Source organism: Podarcis filfolensis (assembly GCF_964270895.1).
Source record: "Podarcis filfolensis genome assembly, chromosome: 9".
In the NCBI taxonomy this organism is placed as follows: Eukaryota; Metazoa; Chordata; class Lepidosauria; order Squamata; family Lacertidae; genus Podarcis; species Podarcis filfolensis.
Genome location: NC_139610.1, coordinates 44,219,269 through 44,234,625, shown reverse-complemented (window position 1 = coordinate 44,234,625; position 15,357 = coordinate 44,219,269).

The window sequence follows — 15,357 nt, the reverse complement described above, 5'->3', positions numbered from 1 at the left end:
TATGTCTACCAGCGTTTTGCACCAGCTGACCCATCCAAACCAGGTACAAGGGCAGCCTCATATATAGTCTACTCTACAGCAATACAGTGTTGAGGTTTCCAATGCATGAAAACAGTAAAGGAATAAAAATAAAAGGTAGAGAGAATCCATGAAACAAAATAGAAATGGAACTACGGGAGGCGGGGGGGGGGGGCGATATGTTAAACTTTACCTCTGCATTTTAAAAGTTATTTTTCTAGGTTATCCTGTTTAATAATAATAATAATATCTGGGAAGCTTTTCTTACCTTCTGCAGTACAAATAAAGACCACCCATTCTTCTTCCTTTCTGTTGCTCAATGAATTCTTTACATGTCAGATTTCATATTGGTGTGAGGGTAATATTCTTTCTGATGCTTAAAACTGGAGATAGTGCATGTTCTACCAAGTTAAACATATCGTGAATGCAGTCAAGAAAGATTCCACATGTAGTTTTGAATCAGGAAGTAATATGGACAGTGTAATTCCGTTTTCTTTCCTTCTTTTAAAATGAAACAAACAATTGTAAGATGCCAAGCATCTTCATCCTTCCAGAAGCACATGCTGGCAGTAAGCTTGTTATGTTATAAAAGATATTACAAACATGAAATATCTTTGTATTTAAGCCCCTCTTCCTGCCCAGTGGATGTTAGGGGATTTCTTCGGCCATTCAGGGTAAGGGTAACAAGTATGTAGGGGGTAGAGCTGCAGCTTGAGACCCTGCATCCAACATCTCCAGACCACTCCACTCCTCACCTTGCCCGCTCTGAAACCTCTTTTAATTATGGGGTTCATTCTGACCAAGATTATTCTGTTGCTACCTCCTTATGAATGGAAACCTCTAACTTATTCACCCAGAAAGTTCTGCTTTTCCTCATTCTTCTCTCTGTGGGACCAGTATGAGCCTGGTGGCATTCCATCCCATTCATTTCAATGCAAAGGAAATACCTTTAGGGGTGGGGTAGCATAACCAATTATGTGTCATTTGCATAATGAGAGCTTTTCATTCTTGATACGGGATGTATCAGCAAACACTGGCAATTTCTGCTTCTGTTTTTGTTTTCATTGGAATTTTCTCACATCCCTCCTTGAGATGAATTCAATAACAGCATTCACTTATTCAGATTACGCTGGATCATCACGTCAGTTCCCGCTCCCCAAATGCATGGCAGACAAGGAACAAACAAAAGCCTCTACTTCCAACTTCATAGTCATACCACCCAACTGGGTGATGTTGTGAGAATACACCGATGCTGGTCCAAATTCACAGTGGCAATCCTCTGTTTGGGGAAGGCGGCCAGGTGTCATGGCACTAAGTATCACTTGATTGTGAGGGTCTGCATGTAGTTTTCAAAAGCAAGTTTACAAGCCACAGGATTACAATATTGCTTTAAAAAATAATAAGCCTGATAGGTTTGAGAGTCCAAATCCTGCCCCAAATGTTGAGCTCCATACTGAACATCGCATTCAGTGGATCTCTGAAGATGCACCGCTTTGCTTCCAATGTGTTTAGTTATTGCACAACAGACCATACTAAAATGCAAAGAAGTAACTATGATTTCACACCCCCACCACCCGTTATTGTCACAGTGACATTCTCTCTGGATGACTAAAAGTAAATAATTGAAAATTACATTGCAAGACAAGGAAACATGGTGTGCAATTTCCCTCCTACTGAAAATAATAGAAAAACTCCCATTGGTGCTAATAGAGCTGGGGTGCACTCATGGCGTTCAAAGATGCATGTTATATTTAGACACATTTTAAATATACAAATCTTCTTTCCTAGACATAAAAATAATTGGGGAAGCAGGAGTGATGGTGAGATGGAATTAATTTAAACAATATCCGCTAGGGTAATAACATGGTATGTTGGCACACACTATTAAATAAAGAAAGGGATCATGGAAAGGAACATTAAAGGAACCCAAGCTATGCAGGAGCAGGTGGCGAAAGAGATAATTGAGAAATAAGGTTCAAACAAGTCCAACTGAGTAAATCGGAGAGACAGATCAGAGTACATTAGGACATTCTAATTAAGTTATATATATATATGAAAATATTTGCAGTGCTGATGGAAAACCTTGTGTACCTTTGCCTAGCACCGCAGCATGTGGAAGAGACCTTTGGCTCACATCATTATGACTTTCCCTTCACCATCAGCTGAATTGATTAGGACAAACTACAGTGTCTGATACATGATAACACTTGAAGGCGTGCAGGTTCTCTTCAGAATGTTAAAACGTGAAAGGATTAAAAAAACAGTAGAATGGGTAACCTTCTATTCAAAAACATGAGCGGCCTTTTCTTATATAACACCATGTGGAGAGGTTGCTGAGAGCCACCTTTTCCCTGCCTTTTCCCCATGGACAGTCTGCATTTGACACTCTCTGCTGTCTCCCTAGCAATATTTGTGCGATTCCTTCTATCCCTTCAGTAGCATGGCAATATACGGGATTATTAAAAATAATATGAATCTGTACACTAACACATGATGATGCTCAAACAAACAAACAAAAACAAGTGGATGTGTAGCAGTACAAGTTGTTAGGGCAATGTAACTTAATTAATGGGTATAAAAGGCCAAACCACTTTCCCTGAAACCAACTGATGTCCTAGGAATTTTTCAGAACAGTCTTCCCCAACTAAATGGTCTTCATATGCTTTTGACTTCATATGTTTTTGACCCTATGGTCCTATATTGCCTCACCAAGGAGTGCCCATACACCCTCACAGTGATCCCATAAATAAAAATTAAAATGAACAAAAAGTCATAGCACTCTCACTCTTATTGCAACTCTGTCGGACAGCTACAATTGTAAAGATCAATCTATTTCCATTTTACCTCAATTCCACATGTGTTCATTCTGCCCCAATCTGTGTTAATTTGTGATTGATATATACTGCATATGAAATACACATTTTTAACATACTGGTGTGAGTATGGAGTATAGAGTATGAAGCTGAGCATTGCATAGCATTGAGCATTGCATAGCAAACATCAGAAGGATGTTGCAAACTATGTATACCTTCATCTGGGGGATATGGATTAGGTCAAGTTCACATTGGGCATTCACATAAATCAAATTCCTTATACATACCTATGTCATCAGATTTATTTATTTATTTTAAAAAAGAAACATTTTTGGAGAAATAATGGCTCAGATCCCAAGTGTGCCATGGAAACATTTGTGGTACTTTTTATGGGACGATAGCAGAGAAATGTCATCCCGCCCTGATTTTCAGCAACTAATAGCTGAAATATATTACTTGCAGGAAAACTTTCAGGAGTCCCAATGGGAATGGGTAGTCATAGTTTCAATGTATAATGAAACACTTTATGTTGTGCTTTGGATTCTGGACTATGAAAATTAACCCCCCCCCCTCAAAACAGAGAAGCCATATCACCAGATCAGAGTTTACAACATCCCACTCACCCACCCACCCAAAAAACTGGAATCCTTTACCATAATGATTTATTAATTCTACAGAGGAAATAGATATTTATTGACCTGATTGCTGCATCAGTCCATTTCTGTGCAAAGAAGGGCAAAGAAAACAAGTATTGGAGCTCAGCTGCCGCCACAACATCCAGTACCACACACAATAGTGATATACAATCTTTCTGTTACAGGAGGAATTTCTAGGAGTGCCCTGAGTAGTTTTTTGTCATACTATTTTCTACACTGCAGAAACCTATAGAACAGAGTCACGGCTTCAGTTTACAGATCTAGAGCACAACTCCACTGTGTGGGTGGAAGGGATAATATGAACATTTATAGAATGGGGAATCACTCCGTGTGAAAATCTTTTCACACCTCACTAATGAAAATGGATGCTGCCACTGATTAGAAGTTAGTGGAGGATAACTATCTAGAATGTTTAATACAGATAATACTCTTAACCATTGTTTAAAATGCCGTTTTTGTCACATAAGTGTCTTGTTTTTTAAAAGATTACAATGATAGTTATGTTGCTAGTTGTTAGCAGTTAGCGCTGGTGTAAGATGATTTCCTGTCCCTTTGCTCTGTAGGAGCAAAGTACTCACCAGCTGGCAAAAGCTCACAGATAGACATGAAAAACATTTACACACGTGAGACCTAGGGAGAATGAGCTAGACTTGCCTTCTGCTTCAAATCCCTCTGTCGTACTTCCTTGCAAAATTTAACATTACAACCCTAATTTCTTCCCTTGCAATACAATGTGAAGCTGTACATTTTAGGTGGAAGTCCAGTGCAGATGTGCTTTGAACTTACTATCCCGTTGGAATAGTAATCAGAAAGTGTTAATGTATGTTATCGATCATGCCTAGTGAAATACTAACCTAAATGAATATTTGTCGCCCAAGAGAAATCATGCACAATAACAGGTTATTATCTTAATTTTTCTAGTTTCCTTTCTCTTCATGGTGTGTTTTTTATAGTGCAATTATTATATGAAAGTCATTTATGTGCAATTATACAGAACTCTAGTCAGGCAAAAGTTTGATTATTTCATTTATTCACTAGGGGTTCTCGTGGGTTGCTATTTTCATATCTACAGAGTAATAGTCAGCTATGCTCTTTGATTTTAGAATTCCTGTCTTCAGCAATTTTAATCCTCTCCAACCCCAAAGGCATGGAATAGGCATTGTGTGTAAGGGTCACAGCCATACTCTAAACTAATGTTATTACTAACAAGAATCTGCATGAAATCCTATCCCTTTTAACTTCCATGCAGGCTTCCAATAACTGGAGGAGACAGCTGGAAGAGCCCACATATTAATTCCAGTGACACCATTCATGCACAGCGTGCTGGATCTAGCAGTTTGCTGATCCATGAGTTTCATAGTCAGCTCTCCTTACAGTGAAGACAGTGGTGGTGGCGGCGGGGGCTCTCTGCTCCACCTCACTCTCACTGGGAAGCATTTGCTGGGCTAAAGACTCCAGAGCCCCAGGGAAGCTTCTTCCTCATATCCCCTTGCACCATGCAGCAATGAAAGGAAAATCGGAACAGTGATTCTTCAACCACCAAGCAAGTGCCAATGAGTGCTCACCAGAATATGCCCCTCCTTCCCTGCACAACCTGCTACTATAGTTGCAGCAGCTAGTCAGCCATTGTATGCACCAATGACATGGCATAACACTGTGAAGTCAACAAAAAGGTGCAATATTTAGAGGGGCTGCAATTCCATTTAGAAGGGCCTGAATGCCATTTCCCAAAGCAGATGAACCCTCCACCAGCAGCATCTCTGTCTCATGGAGATTGAGAGTCAGTGTAATAGTCGCCAGTCAGCCCATCAAGAATTCTGGAGACGGATTCAGGACTAAGGAGCTCGTCAGACCATTTGTCCATCTAACTCAATGTTCTTTACACCATACCTGGAGATGTTGTGGATGGAACATGGAACCATTTGCATGAAAAATATGTGTTGTACTCTTCCCTTCCACCACCTTGCCTCTTTTAGTTATGCCAGTGTCAAAAGAACTGCAGCCATAGTATCCAGCTGTGTCATTAATTTATCTAACTATTCCTTGGCATCACATAATCTCGTTTTGTACTCTTTTTTGTTCTTTGTTGAGCCAAATATGCTGTTGTTCTGGAAGACCTGGCTCATATGGTTAACTATGATCATTAATAATTTCCACAAGCAAGGAGCCACCACCGAAAAAACCCATTCATGTGTTGCAGTCCTCTAGACCTCTCACAGGGAAAGTACATGAAGAAGGGCTTCAGAGGATGATTGGGGGATCTAGGTTAGTTCATATGGAGTGTGTGTGTGTGTGTGTGTGTGTGTGTGAGAGAGAGAGAAAGTAAAAAAAACACATTGAGAATATCAATCTGCCTAGGATATGAGTGGGTATTTGATGCAAGTCATGGTCTAATGCAGGCAAAGCTAGAATGGGCTGGTACCACCAAACTCTGTCATTTAAACTGGATTCTGCCTGAATCCCTTCTTTGGACCACTCTGTGACAGTGGAAGCACATTTTGCATATGTGGAAAGCTACTTGCTCCTTTGATTTTGCTTCTCATTTCCACCTCTGACATTGAAAATAGATTTGAGCAAAAATTTCTAGCGAGTAATCACTTGTAGGGATGGTTGTATGAGCATTTAAGATATGTGAATGGAAGCAAATTTCCTTCACGCTTTGCACTATGATGTATGTTTCAGACTTGTGGATTACAGCTAACATGCAAACATTTTCTGCTTGCTTTTCTAAACGCACTTCCAAACTATTAGCGAGGAAACTCACATAAGAAGCAGTCTTTAATATAGGAGAGATTTGTTTGTTATATCTTGTCGCTTACTGGGGAAGGAGACGCCACCTCAGTCTATGCTTATCTGCATTCAGCTCGTGGCTAGGCTCTTGCAACTCCTCTAAGTTAGCTGATGCAATTTCTATCAAATTTAGCACAGATCAGTAGGCAGTGATTGTGACCTTATTCCAAACCACCTCATCATTCCCGGCACACTTTCTCCCCTATCATTCATCCTGGTATTTTAAAAGTATTATTAAAAGTGGGAGAAAGTGAAAAACAGAAACAATTTTTTAATTCTAAGTACAAGAAATAAATGCAACTGGTTGGCATTTAATTAACTGACTAGGGAAAGAGCAAAGATCAGTAACAGAGCACATGGTTTGAATGAAACTGATCCCTGGTTCAATCCCTATTATCCCCAAAGTGATGTGATAGTAAATATTAAGTTTAGGAGCTCAGCCTGGGGTGGCTCAGTCAGCAGAGCGTAAGATGTTTAATCTCAGAGTTGTGGGTTTGAGCCCCCCATTGGGTAAAAGATTCTCAAACACAACTTAGTTTGCAGCTAAGTTGATGATCTGCTCACAACACAAAGGCATAGCATAACATGCAGTTCATTGGGATCATCATTACTTCTGTCCTATGTATTGTTTTCTGATACATAGTAGTTTGATGCCATATTGGTGGTGTACAATCCCAATATCAGCATGCATGTCTGGCCATGCCTCAGCAGCCATACATTCAGCTGAATGCATGAAAAGCTCCGCATGCATATATCTGTGAACGTACAAGCATGTGATTAGGAAGTCCAGCCAAACAGGTTTCCTGATCACATGTAAGGCCCCACATGCACACCACTGTATAGGCATAGGTACTTCCATTTGACCACATGGAATATGTTCTGGACACACAGACATTGGGGGAATAGCCAGAAGGGTGTGTCCATGTTAGCACATCCTTATGTCATGACCCCAAGGCAGGAATCCTTGGAGGCAGAGTGCTGAAAAGAACACTGAGCTGATCCTGCCTTACTTGTCTAACCTTCCTGTCTGCCTTCTACCTTGGCACCTCCCCCATGCTTGAGCCACCACCTATCTGTGGTGATAGTAATCCCCATAGACCAGGACACCCTGCTCCATCTCACACACTCACTGAACATGCTAACACTTCATCTGAAAGGGCTACTGTAACTCAAATGTGCAAGTCATATCTCACATATTGCAAGAGAAAAAGGTTTGAGGAGTAGAATGAGGGAGCAAATATCAAAGAACTGCATTTCCCAGCCACTGCAAGCAATAGAATCCATTCAGCTGTGTTCGTGGGTTGACATTTCCAGAATCCACAGTAATATATACCAAAGAACAGCAGGGGTTGAATATGTGTAGAAATGCCATATAGATTTTGATGATCCCTTCGGGGAGAGGCATTTTGACAACTGTTTTGCATAGGGAGTATCCGTGGACCACTTCTGCTATACTCATTGATACATTAAAATAGTGGTGGGAGAGGAATATGATTTGATTATTTTCCCAATATGAGTATTTTGTAAGAGATCATAGCTTAGAGTATGGCCACACATTTTCCTGTACCTTATCAACATCTTCAAGATAATACAAGGCAAATTCTTTTTCCTTGTGTCTCCCTTACTTGAAACATCAAAAAAGTCACATTTTTCTGATACCTATGAGAAAGACTGAAAGTTTCTTAAATTTACATTACAAGGCATAGAGGAAGAAAGTATCTGGCACAAAAGCATCATCACACAATAGGTTCTAAAAAGTACAGAGTGTCAAATATCATCCAACACAGATTTATGATAAAACCATCTGATGTGTAAGCAATACTTCACTAAATGATGTACTTTGGGGCTCATGAGAAACTATATATTAGTCAGAATGAGTCCGTAATAGGACCCAGTATTAATAAGTCTTAGTTTTCTATGGCTTCAATCCAATCAACTGTGCAACAATCTCCATATGATAGAGAGAGGCAGCCCCACATAAGCAGTGTGTGATATGGCATGGAAGCCTGTTGCCAAAATGACACTGCCTATGTGTAAAACTTTGGGCATATCCAAAGTAGGTCTCTGGAATTTGGCCTATGTCTGCAGTCCTTTGCTTTCTCCTGAAGAAACATGCATAGCTTCAGGCTATACATTATTTCAATACAATTGTGTTGTAACTATTGTGATGTGATGTGCATATGTGACATTTAAACAACATTACAGTCCTTGTCAATAATTTTGGGGTCTCCTGATTTAATCTTATGAAGACACTCAAAAATGACAATTTAATATTTTAGTGTTTTAATGGATGGTGTGATATCCTTGGTTCTTCAAAAAGTTCTGCTTCATTTCAGGATGAGTTTTATCACCCATTCTATCCCTGAGCCAATCATGAACGTTTCCGATTGTTCAACAAAAAAGTTTTTAATCATGTTTGCTTTTGAACTTTGTGCAACCATGGCACTGTTCTGGGCACATCAGCAAAGTGGAGGGGGAGAGATAAATATCACACCTGCCTCAAGTTGGTGCAGGTGTGCTGTGACTTTCTCCGTCATTTCTCCTGATAGTAAAATGCTTTAATAAGCACATTGCTTTATGCCGCCTACAAACTTTTTAAAATACATAATTCTGATGGGAATTATTTGCTCTGAAAAGTGTTGTGTAGCTTTTCTTTCCTCCTCCACAATTTGACACTTCTGCTTGTTAAGGTGGCTCTTAAGGCAGTGATTACAGGCTTGAAATGTTACTAAGGCAGCGTAGGAGCACAGGGTGCAACCTTATGCTAGCTCAGATCATTTGTCCACCTGGACAATATTGCCTGCTTCCGGGGTTCTCACACTTTCTACTCTGGTGACACGCTGGCTGAAAACTACATAGGCCCGCCAGTCACAAAATGGTGGTGCAGCCCCCTCCTCCTGAAAAAAAACCAGGCGCTTCATGTCATCTTTCTTTCCAGCTCCTTATACATTCACCTCTTCCTCTTATAACAGCTTTCCTCTCTTATCCCCTTCCTTTGTATTCCAAGTTTATGGATTGATAATAATCTGGGCTTTTTTCAGCCAGAACTCACCAGAACTCAGTTCTGGCACCTCTCAGGTGGGCACCACTGCTATTATAAGAGAACAAGAGAGATGTTCATGGTGAGTTCCAACACCTCTTTTCTAAAAAATAGTAATGGTGATGATGATGATGATACATATAAAATATTTGCCTTTTTATTTTCTGTTAAATATCCTCCAATAGTTCCCCTGGCTCCTTTCCCTTCTTCTTCGCCACCCACCCAAAATAAAACTTCTCTGCCTCCTGTCCTCCTTAACTCAGCATGCAAGGCATTGCTGGCCCTGATGTTGTTGCTTTCAAAAGGCTCACTGAAGAACCACTGGTCTACTGTCACTGGCGGTATCAAGATAAGCTAAGGGCTTACCCTCTCCAAATGAAGAAATATTTATCACTTAGTGTATGCGACCCCAGAAATTGGATCTCTGACCAGGATGCCAATCCAGACAAAGCATCCATTAACAATGCTTATTATTCTATTTGGTACCCCCCCCCCAATTCAAGATCAACTATTCAAGGCCCCTTGAGACATTCACTGGCAGTGGCAGTTCAGGGTCTTAAGCAGATGTCAGCCCCATCACCAGATATGCGACCCTTTCTACAAAGTACAAGGCAGCTTCCTATATTTCTCTATATAGAAAGAGCCCCAGGGGTTCTGGCAGGCAGCAATTAATTGTCATTAAATGTTATTTCTGTGTAAGTGGTTCCCTGTTTCTAGTCCCACTGAAACTCCATCAGATTTCCTACTGGAAAACAACCTGCACACTGTGGGTTTTGGTCAGGTTGCATAGTCTTGGCCTATGTATTATATAGCATGAGCAGATGCCCCTCAGCTGCTGGTACCTTTTACAGGCATCCCAGCTCTTCTTCAGCCCTCCTCCATTATAATCATGCTGCCTGCATTCATTTAGAGCCAGATTTAAAAATTCACTTCAACTTTAATACATCTTGAGCTATTTTGTCCTGTCTTGTCTAATGTAATCAACAGGCGTTGGTCTTTTATCATTGTCACTTCATCTCCAATGCACAGGGAATGCTCAGTAAACAGGATTCTGGAAACGGGTTTATTGCATGTCACCTCTGACTCTGACTTCATATAAGGCAAAGAAACAATAAAACATCTGGGGTTGTTTTATTACTTACTCAAAAATGTGTCAAAATAACAATTTTCTTCATATTTTCCCCTTGATTTACAGACTGATCTCAGTTCATATAAGCACTCTTTAGAGCCACAACTCCTTACGTTATAAGAAAGCAGTATTCATGTTTGGTGATTACACTCCACCTACATCAATCACATATGGCAAGATATGTTCCATCTTGAGTGCTGAAGTCTACTGTTACTTCAACAGGAAATGGAAGCATAGTCTCTACTTTATGAAGTTTAGGCAAACTTATATGCAAGGGTTGTTGCTATTGTTGGGGTCAGTGTTGTTGTAGTAGGCACTCATTGGCCTTTGGAATATTTGCTGTAAGTGCCTCAGTGTGAACCCTTGACGTAAGATTAGCAGTTGACCAACATAAAATAGTGTGGATTTGTATTATGGTTGGAATATCAAGAAGTAATTTGCTACTGTTTATCCTGGGATGCTTAAGACACACAGAACTTGCTAATAATACTCCTTTAATGTGGAGGGGCACAAACATTAGGCCTCAAAACATTTCATTCATGCTACCCCAGTTCTCTGACACAAGATGTAGCCAATCTGAATAATTTATGCCTTTTCAGCATATTGAAATAAGGGGAATACTTTACTGTTATTCAGATTACTGAAATGGCCTCAATAAGGTAACAGAGATTTTTATATATTTCTGCGCAGTGCTATTTTTCTAGAAAAAGAGGTGCTACAACTCATCATGAATGCCTCTCTTGTTCTCTTATAATGGCAATGGCACCCACCTGAGAGGTGCCAGAACTGAGTTCTGGCGAGTTCCAGCTGGAAAAAAGTCCTGCTAGTGCAAACCGACATTTCAGGTAGGTGATTGAATCCCTCTGTCAAAATTGTCTGGAGGTGACCTGAGCCTGGGTTTTTTTTTTTTTGAGGGGGTGACAAGGGAACAAACAGGCTTAGGATCATGATCTCCTCAACTCATGCCTGACACACATACCCAAATTCCACATTTGTGGCCCATCACTGACAGAGAGGCAAGTACCAGCATCCTGTTCCCCTAGGCTGCCCTTCCAGTGGGTATTGGATTTTCCCCCAAGCTTGTTAAAATGCTGGAGTAGACATATTTGCCAAGAACAGGAGGCCAACAATATTTCTAAAGCAAATGAAGGGAAATTGAGAAACGAATGACATTACTGGAGCTGGCTGAACTACCAAAATAATCATCATTATTGCTACACTTCCTCTCTAATATAGTTGTGGAAAGCTAATGATGTGCACTCAAGTTTATGAAAGTACCTTCAAGTGGCTCTTATAACTTCCCTTTATCGAAGATGCTGGTCAATACTTTAGAGTTCCTCTGAGCTTATGCATTCTGATCAAACTACAGAGCAAAAAAGATAAAATTCCTTGGCTAATTACATGCCTGAAGGCGCATTAACAATGCAAGTGTCAGTGCTCTGCTAGAAACTCATTTTACATTTCTAGCCCAGCACCGGTAGCAAAGCTTTGAATGTGACAAAGTGGGAAAGAGTAATATTTGTTTCAGTAGCTTTTCTGCAGAGATAGTGGAGAAAGCCAGGCACCTACAAAGCAGTAATTCACATGTTAAGAAGGAAGCCACACACAAAAAGAAGAAAAAAGAAGTGTTAATCTGGTCATCATGGCTGGATAGCAGGAGAGCAAAACATAATCTTAAATAGGTGGTAGAAAATAAATAAATGAATAACCAAAGGGAGGGGGAAATCTGAGCTAGTTGGCAGGATTAAATGTTGATACCTTTTCTGATTTCAGTATTTCAATTAATTTGTAAATATTTTTATCCCTTTCATAAATCCACTTTCCTAAAGCATATTTGCTCCCCCCCCCCAAAAAAAAACCTTTTCAGAAATGTCTGCCTTCTTTCTTTGGTTTTCATCTTGGATTTCAAGGGGAATGCTTCAGGAATTCACCAGGACCACATTCCAAAGTGGAATGTGTGTACTAGAAGTCATTCATCTTCACACCCTGCACTGCAGAGAAGGTTGCAAGGTGGCCCAAGGCCTACATTTAAAAACGAAACAAATGATGCATTGAACGTGGGGTTGCAAATGACTAGAGGAGTGATAACGGGACAGGATGATCTGCTGTCCTCCTCCAGGAACATTATATATAATAAAATGGCTGTCTCATGTGTCTGTGAAAGATCCTTGTATTTCATGATCACATATAGAGAAAGGACTAGCAATAATATTTATTTATTTATTTAATCCCATTTATCTATCTCTTGCTATAAAATGCTACCTTGATTTGATTTTTGATGACCTCATGAAATGTTTTATTTCATTCTAATGTCTTCCACTGTAATTATACTAATTTGATTGGTCCATGCTAAAAAATTCAAGGAAACCTTGGTATTTCTGAGGCTTCATGCTGTTCTCTGCGCTCACTCATACTTCAAATATAATGGCAACCACCACCCACTAATCTAGGGAATTCATTTCAGACTCATTCAAGGTATCACAAAGTCCAGCATCTCTAAATAGTTTCCAAAGTCATCCAGGTGTCAAATTCAGCATAATATTCTACCAATCATCTTATGTGCTGACTGTCTTTTGAATACAGTATATATATATATATATGACCATAATTTGAATAGAACTGAACATACCATTCAAATGGATGAAGATACATACTAATGGATTGTATTAAAGGACTCCCAACACCCATCAGCTCCAACCATCATGGTCAATAGTTGGGGATGATGGATCATGCAGTCCAACAGTGTCTGGAGGGCCAGGGTGGATAAAGTGAGGATAAAGTAAGGCTGAGGGAGTACAGCCTCAAGATAGGTCCATAGCTCATCGGCAGGAAGTTCCAGGTTCAATCTATGGTATATCCAAGTAGGGTTGGGACAGACCCCTGCCCAAAATCTTGAAGAGACACTGAATATCTGTGTAGACAATACTGAGCTAGATGGACCAAGAAAGCATCTTTCTATGTGCTGTACAATTCTAAGCAGGCTCTCTAGGCAGGTTATATAAAATATGTTTATTTTTTCCTATATATTATCCACTGATTTTTAATACCAATTATCCAAATAAAAATGCTTTTAAAAAAATCTGTAGCATTTTTATATTGATAATAAATATCCAAACCATGCAGAATTCCTCAACATTCCAGAATGTTTTTTCCGTGCAAAGGATTATGAAGTTAACTCGGAGATATATTATACACCTGTGTGAACTGCTGTGTTGATACATTTTTGCCAATTTGCATACTGTTAATGTTTTCAGCTTCAGAACACAAAGTCTTCTTTATTATAAATGATGGCAATATTCTGCTGACTGCAAAACTAAAGGAGACTATGATTGAACACTGCAATTGGCACTTCTTGCTTCTTCTTTATTTTAAACTTGCTTATATACATATATCTGAGTGTTTTTGCAATTAGCAGGGAAAGAATGGTAATATGAGCTATTAACATTCCTGAACCTTCCTAAGACCTTGTCTGCGACAAAATATTTTTCTCTTCATTTTTTTTTCTAAAGAAGATAAATAAATAAATAAGGAGTTTCAATAACATAATCATGGAGCAAAAAGCCCAGCTGAATCATCTTTGCCATTCAGTACACTGCATAATGTTCCACTTCAAATATAAATATATTTTCAAATTCATTATTGCAGTATATTTCTTCATGTTAATATCAGTGTCCCTCTCTTTTGTAAGTCAATAGCAAGGTCAGCCTAAGAACAAGAGCATTGCTGGATCAAAATTCTGTCTAGTCCATCATTTTATTTCCAAATGTGGTGGTCAGAGGCTTGCTCTGAATGGTATGTGGAACTACAACCCTTGATCCACCTAACTTAGTATGTCAGCCTCCTGCAATGTGGTACTCTCCAGATTTTTTGGAATACAACTCCTGACCACTGGTCATGCTGACTGGGGATGATGGGGGAGTGGGATCCAACAACATCTGGAGGGCACCAGGTTGGTCTTCAGTGACCAACAGCAGTCCTTCAGGATTTCAAGAGAGACTTTCCCAGCCTTAGCTAGAGATGCCAGAATCTGTAGGGACTTTTGCTCTAAAACTAAGCTATGGCCTTTCATGCAATGGAAACTCAGATGAGTTGTTGAATTATTATTATTTTTAAAATCAAAAACAGGAGCATATACTGGCCTAGTTCTCACCTCAGCCTGTGTTTGGGATGTACCAGTTTAGACAGCCACAAGGATCTCATTTGATTAAATGCTAATCCACAGCCCTCGTACCTGAAAAACACCCTTCAAATATAGCTGTCAGGAAAAAGGATATTAAATTAGGCATATTAGTTTTATATATTGTAGGAACAGTGTGGGTTTTGGGAGCAGGAGTGCCAACCTAGCCCCGTGACCATGGGTGCCCAGTGCCCTGGGTGCCATGCACCGTGCATGGCCCTGGCGCTGAAATTTGTAGGCAACAAAGGCACTGCCAACATGCATCTGGATCTTCCCAGACATTTTCGCTAATTTCTGCACAGACACTGCTGTCAACTGCAGTATCCCAGACATATGGCAACCCTATGCCCAGCGCCTTCATGGGAAATTTTGTGGGTGCTTGGGCACCCAGGGCCCCAGGGAGTTGGCACCTATGTTTGGAAGGAAGGGGCACAACATTAAATCATGTGTGACTCCCACTTGCAGCTTTCCCCATCCTGCAGCCCTTGAGAAACTTTTGTAATCATGCCCAGCCAGCATGGCCACATGGTCAGGCATGATGCCAGTAAAATGAAACATTTTAAGGATATCAAGTTGGGGAAGGCTATTTAAGCCAAAGATGCCATGAAGGAAGGAAAGGTTATGAAATGTCTTAACAAACTCAGCCATTGGAGGGAAGAGTAAACACCTAATATCTGCTGTGTAATTAAAATTGCAATGTGAAATATATAGCTTATTATAGGGGATATTGTGTG